Source organism: Pteropus vampyrus, unplaced genomic scaffold (assembly GCF_000151845.1).
Source record: "Pteropus vampyrus isolate Shadow unplaced genomic scaffold, Pvam_2.0 Scaffold12, whole genome shotgun sequence".
Taxonomy (NCBI): Eukaryota; Metazoa; Chordata; class Mammalia; order Chiroptera; family Pteropodidae; genus Pteropus; species Pteropus vampyrus.
The window spans coordinates 9,773,989-9,786,970 of NW_011888793.1; positions in this window are offsets into that span (position 1 = coordinate 9,773,989).

Sequence of the window (12,982 nt, forward strand, 5' to 3'; positions counted from 1 at the left end):
GAGCCAAGTAACCAGAGGTCCTGCTCAATCTAGAGTGATGAATAATGATATGTTGAAATATATATAACATTTTACTAATGTAGAAACTATGTAAGCTTAGATAAGTTACTGTTACTCAAAGTATAAGTTTTAGTTTCTTAACCTAAAAAGGTGACTATAATATCTATCACAAATAAAATCATATTAAAGCTTAACAATAAGTATTTATAATATTATTACGTGACATGTAAAATGTGCTTAATATTGTATAATTATATCATTGGTCCTTTTTTATTTTAATGCCTATTCTTTAAGACCTAACAAATTATACATAAATAGAGAGTTCTTTATGTGAAAAGACATGGTATTTTATTTTTTCTGCAACTATTTGTTTCTAAGATTGGGCCCTTGAGAGATTATCGATCTTGTTAATTATGTATTCTAAAGGAGAAATCTATGTTGTAGCCTGAAAGACAGATCAAGGTGAATTTTCTGGATCATGAACATGAGATAATCATCAAAGTATATATCTAGAAACTTAATAATTTAATATTAAAGTCATTCAATACCCGTATCGTCAAAATATTTGTGAGAGTAACTTTTTTAGGCAATGATAGGATCAAACAGTTCGAGAAAATTTTACTGACTCTATTAATAAATATTAAACAGTATAATCATAAGACTACACATAAAAAATAACAAATTTGTTTTTTAAGTCAAATTTATTAATCCCTTTGGCGGCCTAGTTAGGGAATTTCCAAGCAAAAATGCTAACATAAAATGTATTAGCTTTCATACTAAAAGCCATTCAGGGCCCTGTTGTAATGTCAGCATCAATTTTTAACAATACGTTAGCAGAATTTTCCACTATTGTAAGATATGTAGAAATAATCCACAAACATTTTCCGAACTTTGGCATTCCTAGAGAAGTTTCAGTACAATAATTCATAGATAATACTGATGCATATGTTACTTCACATTTCTTTGCATAACACCATTTATTTTGTTAAACCAATTACATGGCTTTGGAGCAAAGGTACTATGAGTGGGAGGATGCTGTGGGAATACTGTCAGTATGAGAAACTGATCTTGATTTTACAATAACTCATTTATTAGTCTGGAGAGGCAGAACAAATAATGTAGAAAATTTATCAGAGGGCATTCTATATGCCGCAGCACAAGTTCCCTCCTTAATTACCAATTTTTCTCCCATGTTCATTGAGGAATTTCTCTCTCTAGAAAAATACAGTTTTTAATGCTTCAGTCCTCAGCAGATTTTTTAAAATAGAATTAATAGCTAATTGTTTGAAATATAACTGTTGACTTCCAACATTTTACATTTTACATTTTTATATGTTTCCTTCAAAAAATTTCTATTGCCTAAATTTTGGATGGACAGTTTTGTGTTTGTTGCCATTAGGTTACAAAAAATTTTCTGTATTGGTATTTGGGTGTTATACGCGCATACATACACTTTTGAAATTTAAGTTTATACTTATGCAGAATGGCTAGTAAATTTTGCGCCTGATTAGATAAAAATTCTTATTGACATTTTCTATTTTGAGAAATTAGAAATTTCTAATTTGTAATGCCAACATTACATATGAGAAGCACATAATGTGCAAAAATTCTAGGTAACGAATCAAGAGGACAAATTTTGACCTTTTTGTCGATAACTATGTGATCTTGAACATTTTTCTGTTTGTTTTGGATCTCAGTTTTCAATCAGCAAAATGAGACAAAGCTGACTCAATAAATGAAATATTTTCATTTTTATTGGACAATTGATTTGGTATAATGCACAGTGTCATAATTTCTCATTATAACTTCCCATGATTGTAAAAGGTTTAGACTTACAACAGAGAAATCTCTTTAAAATATAAATGTATAAATATAAGCACCTGGCATTACCCATTATTTCAAGGAGAAAATGCAATATACAGAAATCAAAGTTGTTTAAAATTCTGGTTATTTTTATACAGATAAATTATTAAGTATTAAAAATTTTGTTCCCCAGTAATCTTGAAAGAGCCAACATAGTCTAATAAAATTATACTTTAAGTCTAATCTTCAACTCTGTAACATTAGAAATTCAACATGTATTTCAAACTAAAATACTTTAACGGATAAAATAGAAAGAAAGAAGATATATACTTTACAAGCTGCTAACACAGAGAGGACTTATTTTTTAAAATATTTGCTTTACTATAAAAGAAAAAGAATCTTTTACTAGTTTCTTCTCTTCTATCACTCTAATCTATAAATGAACTAACAGAAAAGTTTTTCAAGTATCAGACTAAATGTTTTTACATATTTTTAATTTCATCTATTTATTTCTCTCTGTTTTGGTTTAGTGTATTCTGGTGGTGCATTTTGCCAGAGGTATAATGTAAACATGAAGCTAAACATTATGTTAAAAATATGCAATATGACTTCAGATGTTACTTTATTTATTTAATTATTCAAATAACCAGAGAACTGATAAAACTAAGTAATATAGATTAACCCAGTCAATGGAAATCTGGGCAAAGTTATCCATTAATCATTCTGCCTGCATGTTTCAATTGCCTTAAGTATTACTTAGTGATCTTAAAAAGAAACAATGGAGTGATTTGTACAATGGAAAGAACTTTAAATTTGAATAAAGTGAACAGTAAAAAGTATCTCTGGCTACTCTTTCTTTCATCCAATCTAAGTAAAAAATTAATAATTAGACAAATGTACAAAAGTAACATAAGCTTCTAGAAACAAATAATCAAACTATGAAATTACTAATTTATATTTGATTGTAAAAAGCAACAATATTGGATCTGAAAGACAATCCATAAAACACATTTGAAAATTGTTACTTAATGAAGTTTAGCATCCGGGTTTGCTCTTTCTTGAATATTCAGACTGTGAAGAATTTATAGAAGATATGAAAGGAACAAAGTCATGTGCAAATTAAGAATTAAGAGTTCTCGAGAAATGTATATTAACTAATTTTAATTAACTTACATGGGAAAAAGAATATTCAGTATAAAATGCAACAATGTCTTCTTTGTGGATAATTAAATGGTTTTCCACAAGTAAAATTTATAAATCCTAATGGCACATATCAGATTTGTTTCATTCTCAGAGTTTTGCTACTCTACCCAACCCAATCCCCATATCAGGATTTAGCACAGTATAAAGTCTTGCCTCTCTGAACTGAGAATCAAGAGCTCCAAGAGAACCAGCACAACTCAGTATGTCTTCCATTGTAATAATTGTTTCAAGCTTTGGCTAAAGCAGTTATTATTATTTATCAAGTTAGAAAACTTCAGAGTTTGATTCTCAAAATATTTCAAAATATTTTTAGTATTCTGTATAGCAGATGACTTCCAGGGATATGATAAAGTCCTAAAAGTTATTGGAGACAGCATAAATAGCAGTGAAAAGAGATCACACAGCTTAAAAACAGACTATTGACTAAAAATAAACTGCCTATCATCTTCAATTATAACTAGAGTTATGTTTTCATATTACTAATTTTTGGGGTTAAGAGGATACACTTACAGTGAAGAGCTAGGATTACTATTGGATGCTGGAATTCTCCAACTTCATTTATGCTTTCTTTCTGCTGATTTTGGCATTGCTCACTTTTATGTACAAATCTAAATACAAATTTATTGATTACATTTATATGTATGTATATCTCAACTCATAATCTTCTGTAGAGAATTTTCTGTCCTTTTGTTATGATCCAGAAATTTAGTACTTAAAGTATGGGCACATTCTACTTAACATATGTAAGTTTTCTTTCTCAATGATTCCATTACTGTAGCCATTGCATAAATCATGGCAATACATAAAATACTGGAAGAATTTGAGCTTTAACACTGCTTGAATGTGAACATATTAAATATATCATCTCTGCAAAATGTTCTACAAAATGAAATATGAAAGCATTCTACAAAATTTCTTTTGCAGTGGCAATGAGATGAATTTATGGAAATCCTTTGATTCGGATTGAGGGACAATGCCTTCTGGCTCTCATGTCTTAATTTCACATTTAAACATTTCTCAGTACATATTAAAATTCATATTCTTGGGGTATTTCTTATGAAAATTACTTTGGAATTCCTCAGCAATTAAGCTAAAATGGTGCTCATTATGCTATTGATTATAAGAATGAGAAACAATAAATGAAATATGCAACATTAGTAATAAAATACTATATAATTATTAAATGTTAGAAGAAAATCTTGAAAATATGTTGTTATTAAGTAATCGTATTCTTGACAAATAATACAATTTTATTGATACAAAATATATATGAATAAAATGGTTGAAAGTATATAAAATACTTACCTTAGGATGGTTGTAGAAGATTCAAGATGGCAACAAACAATTTGACATTACTATCACTGAAAGGTGGCAACTATTTCCCCTTCTGTTTAATCTGGGCTGAGTCTGAGACTACTTTGATCATAGAATATGGGATAATTGATTATATGCCACTTACCCATCCCAAACTTTAAGAGATTAACAGTATTTACTTTCTTTAGAATGCTAGCTCTGGGGTAAGACAGGTGCCATGCAGGTAGTTGAACTATCTTAACATCATGCTGTGAGGAAGTCTGAGCTAGCCATGGGGATAATCTATATGGGCAGAGAAAGAGACAGAGAGAGGGGAAGGTAAGGAGAGAAAGAGAGAGAGAGAGTGAAAGAAAGAGAGAGAGAGATCAAAGTCACCTTCAGGTTACTCTAGACCCATCCATCAATAATTGCAACTATATAAGGGGCCCCAAAGTAGAGTTAGTCTGCTGGGCTTGGCAATTCACAGAGATGTAATAATAAGTTATTGCTTTAAGTTTTAGTGTGGTTTATTAGGCAGTGATAGATAATCGTACCAATGGTAGTCTTATTTTCTCTTTTAAATCAATTCTTCTTAAATTCCCACAAATAAAGTATGTTATTTAATAATAATGCAAATATCAATTATTTAAAATATCTTTTTAGTTATAACAGTTAGATTTAACAGTTGATGATTACAATATAATATTGCCTTATTCAGGTTTTTAGGTATAACAGTCATGCTTACTCCATGTCATTTTTAAGTATGGACAACTGGCCTCATCGTATCAGATATAACTTGATTCTGATATGATTTCGCTTCTATGCTCATGAGTTACTGTAACTAATTGGTTAAGGTTCTAGGGTTGACATATCTTTTATTAAAAGATTAAATTAATGTCTAATTTTACTATTTAATATTAGTGGATGGATTACATCAGAATCATTGATTAAAAAAACAGTGAAATAAAAGCTATTTTTTTTTAAAGAACTAATCCTATACCAGACACTCTTCTAAGTACGTTAAACATATTTAATTATCATAGTCATTTTTAACAGAAAAACTATTATTGTATTCATTTTATAGATCAAGACATGGAAGTTTAGAGAAAGAAAATAACCTGCACAAGATCACATAACTTGTAGGTGGTGTTATCAAACTAGCATGAGGGAGTAGATTCTGTAGTTAGCCTGATTTAAGGACCTTTAGCCTCTATCTCTTAGTTTACTCATCCCTAGAATGGGGAAAATAATAATTTACTTCACAGGTTTGATGTAAAGAATGAGAGGTTAGTAGAAATCTAAATTTGATTAACATATTTATCCTCTTCTGTTATGCTGGGAGTGTTAAATTAATTAATAAAATTAAAGCACTTTAAGTCTGAGAGTGGATAACCATTTACTAAATGTAAAAAATAATGAGAAAAATACTTCAAACAAGATATCAGGAAGGTTCAGATGAAAAAAACAGTGCTTCGGTGTTCACAGTAATTGTTTCTTAAGCAAATCTAAGATAATGGAATGAAGGAGAAACATATTGGATGAGTAACAGGATTTGAGCCCCAGATCAAACAGTTGTAAGCCCAACTTGGGGAAGTCATTTCCCTTTTATCCTGTTTCCTCACTTATAAACAAGAAATACTATTTACCTTTCCTGCTTAACAGATTGAATAAACAGAACAAATATAAATATCACAAATATTTAAAGTAAATATAATAGCATAGTATGCTAAATGCAATATGTATAAAATAGAAACGTAGATTTCTATAATTTACAAATAAATTCATTAGAAATATAAATATATATAATTATGTTTATAATTTATTATTTTATACTATACTGATCTATGGGCTATTCTGAATGTAAATATTTTATATAACTAAATATTTTATAATTACATTTATGTATATATAATATTCCTAATGCATAAATCACTGTGGAAATCCAAGGAACCTTTATTAGTCTTTACAGCAAATGTGAAGAAGTCAACTATTTTTACCCAGGAGGTTACGAAAAGTAAAATTAGGGATGTAGATTTAAGGAAAAACTAAATTTAAGTATACCTCTTTCCCATATTGTTTACCAGTAGATTCCTTTTATGTGCTTATAATTATCAGCACAGAAAACTGCAAGGCGTATGAGCATCTTTACATTAACTTTCACAGACAACTCTCACTTTAGAAGTATATTATTTTTCAGGAATGAGTGGAATGTTCCTGGGATGAAGTCAAGACTCTTTAATCAGCCAAATTGTACAATAATATTCTTCTGACAGATTTCAAATGGTGTAGTAAACTTATTTTGTACAATTTTTCCTGCTCATTTTTTTTGCAGAGTTTTGTGAATCTATCACCTAGATTTTTAATTTATATAGCAATTTTGAAAAGAGCCAGCAGTTATTTAATTTTTTAGGCTTGTTATTTATTTATTTATTCATTTATTTATTGGAGTGACATTGTTTAATAAAATCAAATAAATTTTAAGTGTACAATTAAATAATACATCATATGTATATTGCATTGTATGTTCACCACCCAAAGTAAAATTTCCTTCTGTCACCAACTATTTAACCCCCTTTACCCCTCTCTACCTCCCCCTTCCCCGCCTTTCCTCTGGTAACCACCAATACATTATCCATGTCCATGAGTCCCTGTTTGTTTGTCATATTTTTTGTTGCTTTCAGTCCAGCAGTCACTAATGAGTCCAGCACAAGTGAACAGTACACCAAATATAAAACTCAGCTTTTATACACACCATTTATAAACTCATCTTTTAGTTTGATTGGAAGTGAGGTTTGCTATAAAAAATTTACTAGGTAAAGGTATGTAAATATGCCCAGGTGTGGGAAAACAGAGACAAGATGAAGTCCATACAAGATGGTGGATAGGGTTGTTTACGAGGCAACCTGAATTTTGTTCCTACCAATTCATTATTTGAAAAGCAACCTTATGTTTTTACTTAAAACTCCTAACCCCAGTTTCTGCATTTATACAACAATGGTATTTACATCATTTTTCCAAAAACATTTATTGAATGTCAGTCCTTGCAAGTTTTAAAAATAAAGTAATAGAAGTTACACAGAATATTGAAAGCTAATGTGTACATACTGCCTGTTGTACAAGATAGAATATTGTCCACTGTAAATGCACATAATACTGCAGAAGAATGATAGAGGAAGAGCCTTATTTCCACAGGAGAAAGTTTCATGTGCCTTTCATTCAGGCTAAAAGAAGAGGCAGTGATTTATTTTTAGACAGTGGCGATGACTTAGCATTCCAGGTATAATGAAGAGCCTGAGCTAAGGCCCAATGAAGAGAAAACTACTACAATGTGTTGAGGATACAGAGGGAAATCTGCAAAGGCCAGAGCAGAGAATAAGAATGCTATGAATATTTTGCAGAGGGGAGAGAGGGGATATGGAAATTGTAAGTGGAGCATAGGAAGGGTTGATGACTATGCCCAAATGATATAGATTTTCAAAATAATTAAATTATTAAGCTCTGCTTTATATGTGAAACCTTCACCAAGTACAGTTAGATACAACCAATTTATTAATCTTAATACAGAGTCCTACATGTAGGCCTCTTGCCAATTGAGAAAGAAAAGAAATCACATGGAATGATTTTGTTCGGAACTTGAAGCATCCAAGCATCCAATAGCTATCAATAAATACATTGACTTATTTTTTAAGCAAATAAACTTACTCTTCACTGTTATCCATTGTATTTTCATATACTATCAATGAAATTTTTGAAAAAAATGAAAAAATCCTTTTGCAATCGCAACAATAAGAAAAACATACCCAGGAATAAACTTAACAAAGGATGTGAAGAATCTACACACTGAAAACTAGAAGACATCATTAAAAGAAAGTGAAGAAGACCCAGGAGTAGAAAGATATTCTGTGTTCATGGATTGGAAGAATCAACATAGTTAAAATGGCCATATTACCCAAAGCAATATACAGATCTAATATAATCTCTATCAAAACCCAATGGCAGTTTTTAAAGAAATAGGATGAAAAAAACATCAGATTTGTGTGGAACCACAAAAGACCCCAAATAATCAAAGCAATCCTGAGAAAAAAAGAATAAAGCTGAAGATATTATACTCCTTGATTCTTTTTAAGGGAATAGGTAAATAATGAATGCTATGAGTTCTGAAGATTTATTTAGCCTCATATTTATGTGTATGGATGGGTGGGTGTGTGCACATACACACCCAGCTACCCCTACATGTAATGTTACAATGTGATACCTAGTAAATGCCTATAAGAAGCACAGAAATGAATTTATGTGATAGGGAAGTATTAATTATTTTCCAGATATTTTTATGCTGCAGTATTTTGATGTGTTCATCTCCATCCGATCATGTATGACTTTTACATTCAGCACCTGAACGTATAATAGTCCATTCTATACAGGCTTATCTTTCTCAGAGTATCACCACCCATCTACCCATCAAGGTAAAAGTTTCTTTTAAGAAATCATCACATGACCTCTAACCCACCTTGTCTTTATAGACTACATTTTGTCAACTGGAAATAGGTATTCTCCTCTCATTTTGAAAATGCAATAATTTATAATTCAGTTTGCTTTTATCATTCCTTGGGAAAATTTTAAATTAATTCTTGTTTTAATTTTATTTTAATGTAATTTAGTTTTACTTTTAATTTTAACTGGAGAAAAACATCACAATGAATCATTTGCTAGCCCAGTCTATTCCACACATTTATCCTTTCATCATCACCTACATCATTTTAGCAATTTCATCACCCATACTATCTTAAAATAACCCTTTCTTAAAATAAGTCTTTGCCTCCTACCCAAGGCAAAGAGTAAAAGGATATTATTGCTAATCAAACTGAACTTTATTAAGTCTTGTCACAGTTGATTGTTTAGGACCAAGTTCTTACCCAAAGTAAACTGTATGGAATCTCTTCTAGAAATTTTGAGACTGAGTTCAGGGATTATAAATCCTCTATGGCTATTATTTAAGTGTAGGACTATAAGATTTGGTCATTTTAATTGACTTGTTTTCTCATGAGAACTTGGGGATTGAAAACATCTGAATAAGGGTAGATAAAATTTATTTTGAGAAAAGCAGAGAGGGAAAAAGAGGAAGAAAGGGAAAAAGAATAAAAGCACAGCATTCAAGTCACTGATCCATTGCACTGCTGAGATTTGTCTACTCTAAGCCCTTTGTTTCCTTTTTTTCTATAACTATGCCTTAACAAAGCTAATCTAAATATATTTCTATATTTCCAATCACAGAAGCAAAACTGAATATGAAAGAAAATAGTTGGAACAAGCCATAGAGAATTATCTAGTTTCTAAAGTTACATATTAAATAATACAAAATGCAAACATGTTTTAGTAGGATTTACAAAATCATGTAAATGTTTCAAGTTGTATTCTGGAAGATAGTTTAACAAAATTCTATATTTGAATATGTACATAAGATTTTCATAAGGGTCATAGTTACATATGCAAATAAAATGCACTATTGAACTAAATGCATGTGTTAAAAATACACAGAGCCTCTTTCTTCTAAATAACACCAGGAATCAGTATAGTTAAATAGTGAAAAGTCTATACTTCTACTGCTGAAGATCTCTGAATAAGACTGGAAGAAAGTTTCAGCTTCATTAAACGGTTGTTATTCTTTATAATGTACTCTTTCAATTTGCTTTTGAATTTACAAATGAACTTTTAGAAAGCCTCTAAAAGACAGTTACCATGATAATCAGATTTATAGAAAACATTATATCACAATAAAAACTAGGATTATTGCAGCATAATTAAAATTTTGGCGAAGGAAAACAAAACATAAAATTTATAAGTGGAATTTAACATAACCAGTGTGTAGTGAGAAATAGTTCTTTTTTAACATTTACAGCTTTAGAGGAATCCAAAGAGGAGATATATCTTGAGTGATAATTTGCTGAACTAGAGAATAGTGAGAGCAACCCTAGTTTCTGAGGCATTTCTCTGCCCAAATTTAATTACCTTTACCCTTCTTCATCCATAGAAATTATGATGAATTTAGTCTTTAGGAGAGGATTTTTAGTGCCCAATAAACTAACTTATAATAAAGTATTTCTTTTTCAAGACTTTCTTTAATACTGCCTCACAGTTAGCTTATTATTCTAGGGTATGCCCTTTACTTTCAATATTTCCTTACTAGATTCTTTTTTTAAATAATCATTTTCTGGTATTTTGTTGTCTTTTTCTGGCCTCATTTAGCCTCTTATTTTTTTTTTTTTTCTGTAAACTCCAAATCTTTTGCCCCCTATCTTTCCCTAATGAGAATAAATGACAACTCTATTCTTCAATAGCAACTCTATTCTATTGTTCTTCTATTAAAAACTTTGGTGTAATTCTGATCTCTCTCTCTGTCTCTGTGTCTCTGTCTCTGTCTCTCTGTCTCTGTCTCTCTTTGTCTCTTTCTCTCTCCTTTCTCTTTCTTATCAGTACAAAATTTTTGAGGCTTTCTTTAAAGTATTATCAAAATGCAATTGCCTCAGCAGCTGCCTAAAGGCACACTTGCTTCTATCCCAGCCCTCTAGTAATCTGGTCTCTACACAGTAGCCCTTAAAATAAAAAACAAACTCCTGTTTTCAGTTCAAAATGTAAAGAATTTAGAAATTATCATGTCTATGCTTACAGAAAGGACAGAAAAAAGACAGACAAACAAAATTAATGACTCATTTTGGACTAATCAGAAAACTGATGTCTTGGGCAAACTCATGAAACATAGGTGTATCCAGAGAGTCAAAGTCAAAATATGCTTAACTGAAGCAAAATACAATTAAATGGTAAAATTAACACATTTTTGGAGGTTGTATATGGACAAGCGTGAGAATGAGAAACTCCTGGAGGCCAGAGTCTCAGGGAGATCCTCACATGTCCATGTGCTTTATTTCTAGGAACTCCACCAGGTTCTGACAATGAAGAGTTGAAAAATTCCTCTTGTGGCTCTGGTAAGAGGAGAAGAGTAACTACTGTGAAGTATTCCTAGAGCTTTCTTAATAACAAAGGCTTATTCTATAGAGGAAAGACCTTAGCAGAGCCTTATCCTAACTAGGAGAAGGACTTTTTCTACCACTGCAGCCTTCTATATCATTCTTTTCTCACAGAAGAGGGAACATAAGGCTAAGAAGCAGGTGAATATCACAACTTGGGGGCAGAATTATCAAAAAATAGGCTTATAAAAGACAGATTTAATGGTAAGATTATGGAATTTCCCCCATCCCACACATCTTACTACCACATTAACAGGACTGAGGTATAATAGTAGGATATAGCTGAAAGAGATGCAAGACACTGATGCTCTGAATTAGAGTACTTAGGAGAAGTCCAAAGTAGAAAGAAGAAATAGAAATAACGACCTTATTGAATTTTAAGCATCTGGCACTTATGACTATAGCAAATATTAAAAAGTAACTCATAGCCAGCTTAACATAAATCTTCACACTAAAAGTCTATTTCAGTTTCTATTACTTGGTACAGCCTGTTCAGCTTTCAAAATTATAATACATATCAGAAGGCAAGTAAAAATATAGTTCTAAGAGACAGAGTAATCATCAGAACCAGACTCAAACATAAAACAGATTTTAGAATTCTCAGAGAATTTCAATAACTATGATTAATATGTTAAAGGCTCTGACTGAAAAAAAAAATAGACAACTTGTAAAAAGAAATATATAATATAAGAAGATTGAAACTCTAATGGTAATACCACAAATCAAAATCACAAGGAAATATCAGAAACAATAAAAAAAAACTCTGTAACATAAGTGAAGAATTCCTTTATTAGAGTCATCAGTAGACTCAAGATAGCCAAAGAAAGAATTAGTGAGCTTACAGATCCATTTATTATTTATATTTATACTTAGAGTTCACTTTATCATGGAATTCAAACCCTACTAATAACAGGATTTTGCTAAAACTCATGTTCTTCCCAGGAAAGTACATTTAAATTTACATATAACAATATAAATCTTTAAGTAAGATAATTAGATATTTGTATTACCATAGTAAAAAGGGGGTGGGTGGAGGTAGAAAAGGGTTAAGGGGGTCAAATATATGCTGACAAAAGGGATTTAACTTTGGGTGGTGAACACACAATGCAATATACAGATGGTGTATTATAGAATTGTATACTTGAAACCTAAGTAGTTTTATTAAGCAATGTCACCCCAATAAATTTAATTTAAAAAGAGGCTACATTATATATGATTCAATTTACATGATATTCTGAAAAAGGGGGGAAAAATGTAGATGTGAGAAACTTATCTGTTTTTGCCAGGGAGTGAGTGGGGAGGAAATATTGATTGGACAAAGTTTGTGGAATTATTAGGGATTGGAACTATTCTATATGGCACTGTAATAATGCATATATTATTCTATATTTTTGTCAAGACAGAATTTTACAGAACAAAGAATGAACCTTAATGTATGGAAATATAAAAAAAAATTGTCTAGTAGACCTAGAGATTCCAGAATGATATGTTTAATGTGATAAAATAACATAACTTTATTATGTGTATGAAACAATCTCACTGAAGAAGAGTGGGAGAAACCATTGCTTGACTAAATAATTTTGGTAACACGTGAAGATCCTAAGAATAAAAGCAAAAGTAATTGTTCATATCACTGTACTCTAGTTGATAAATTGTTTCCT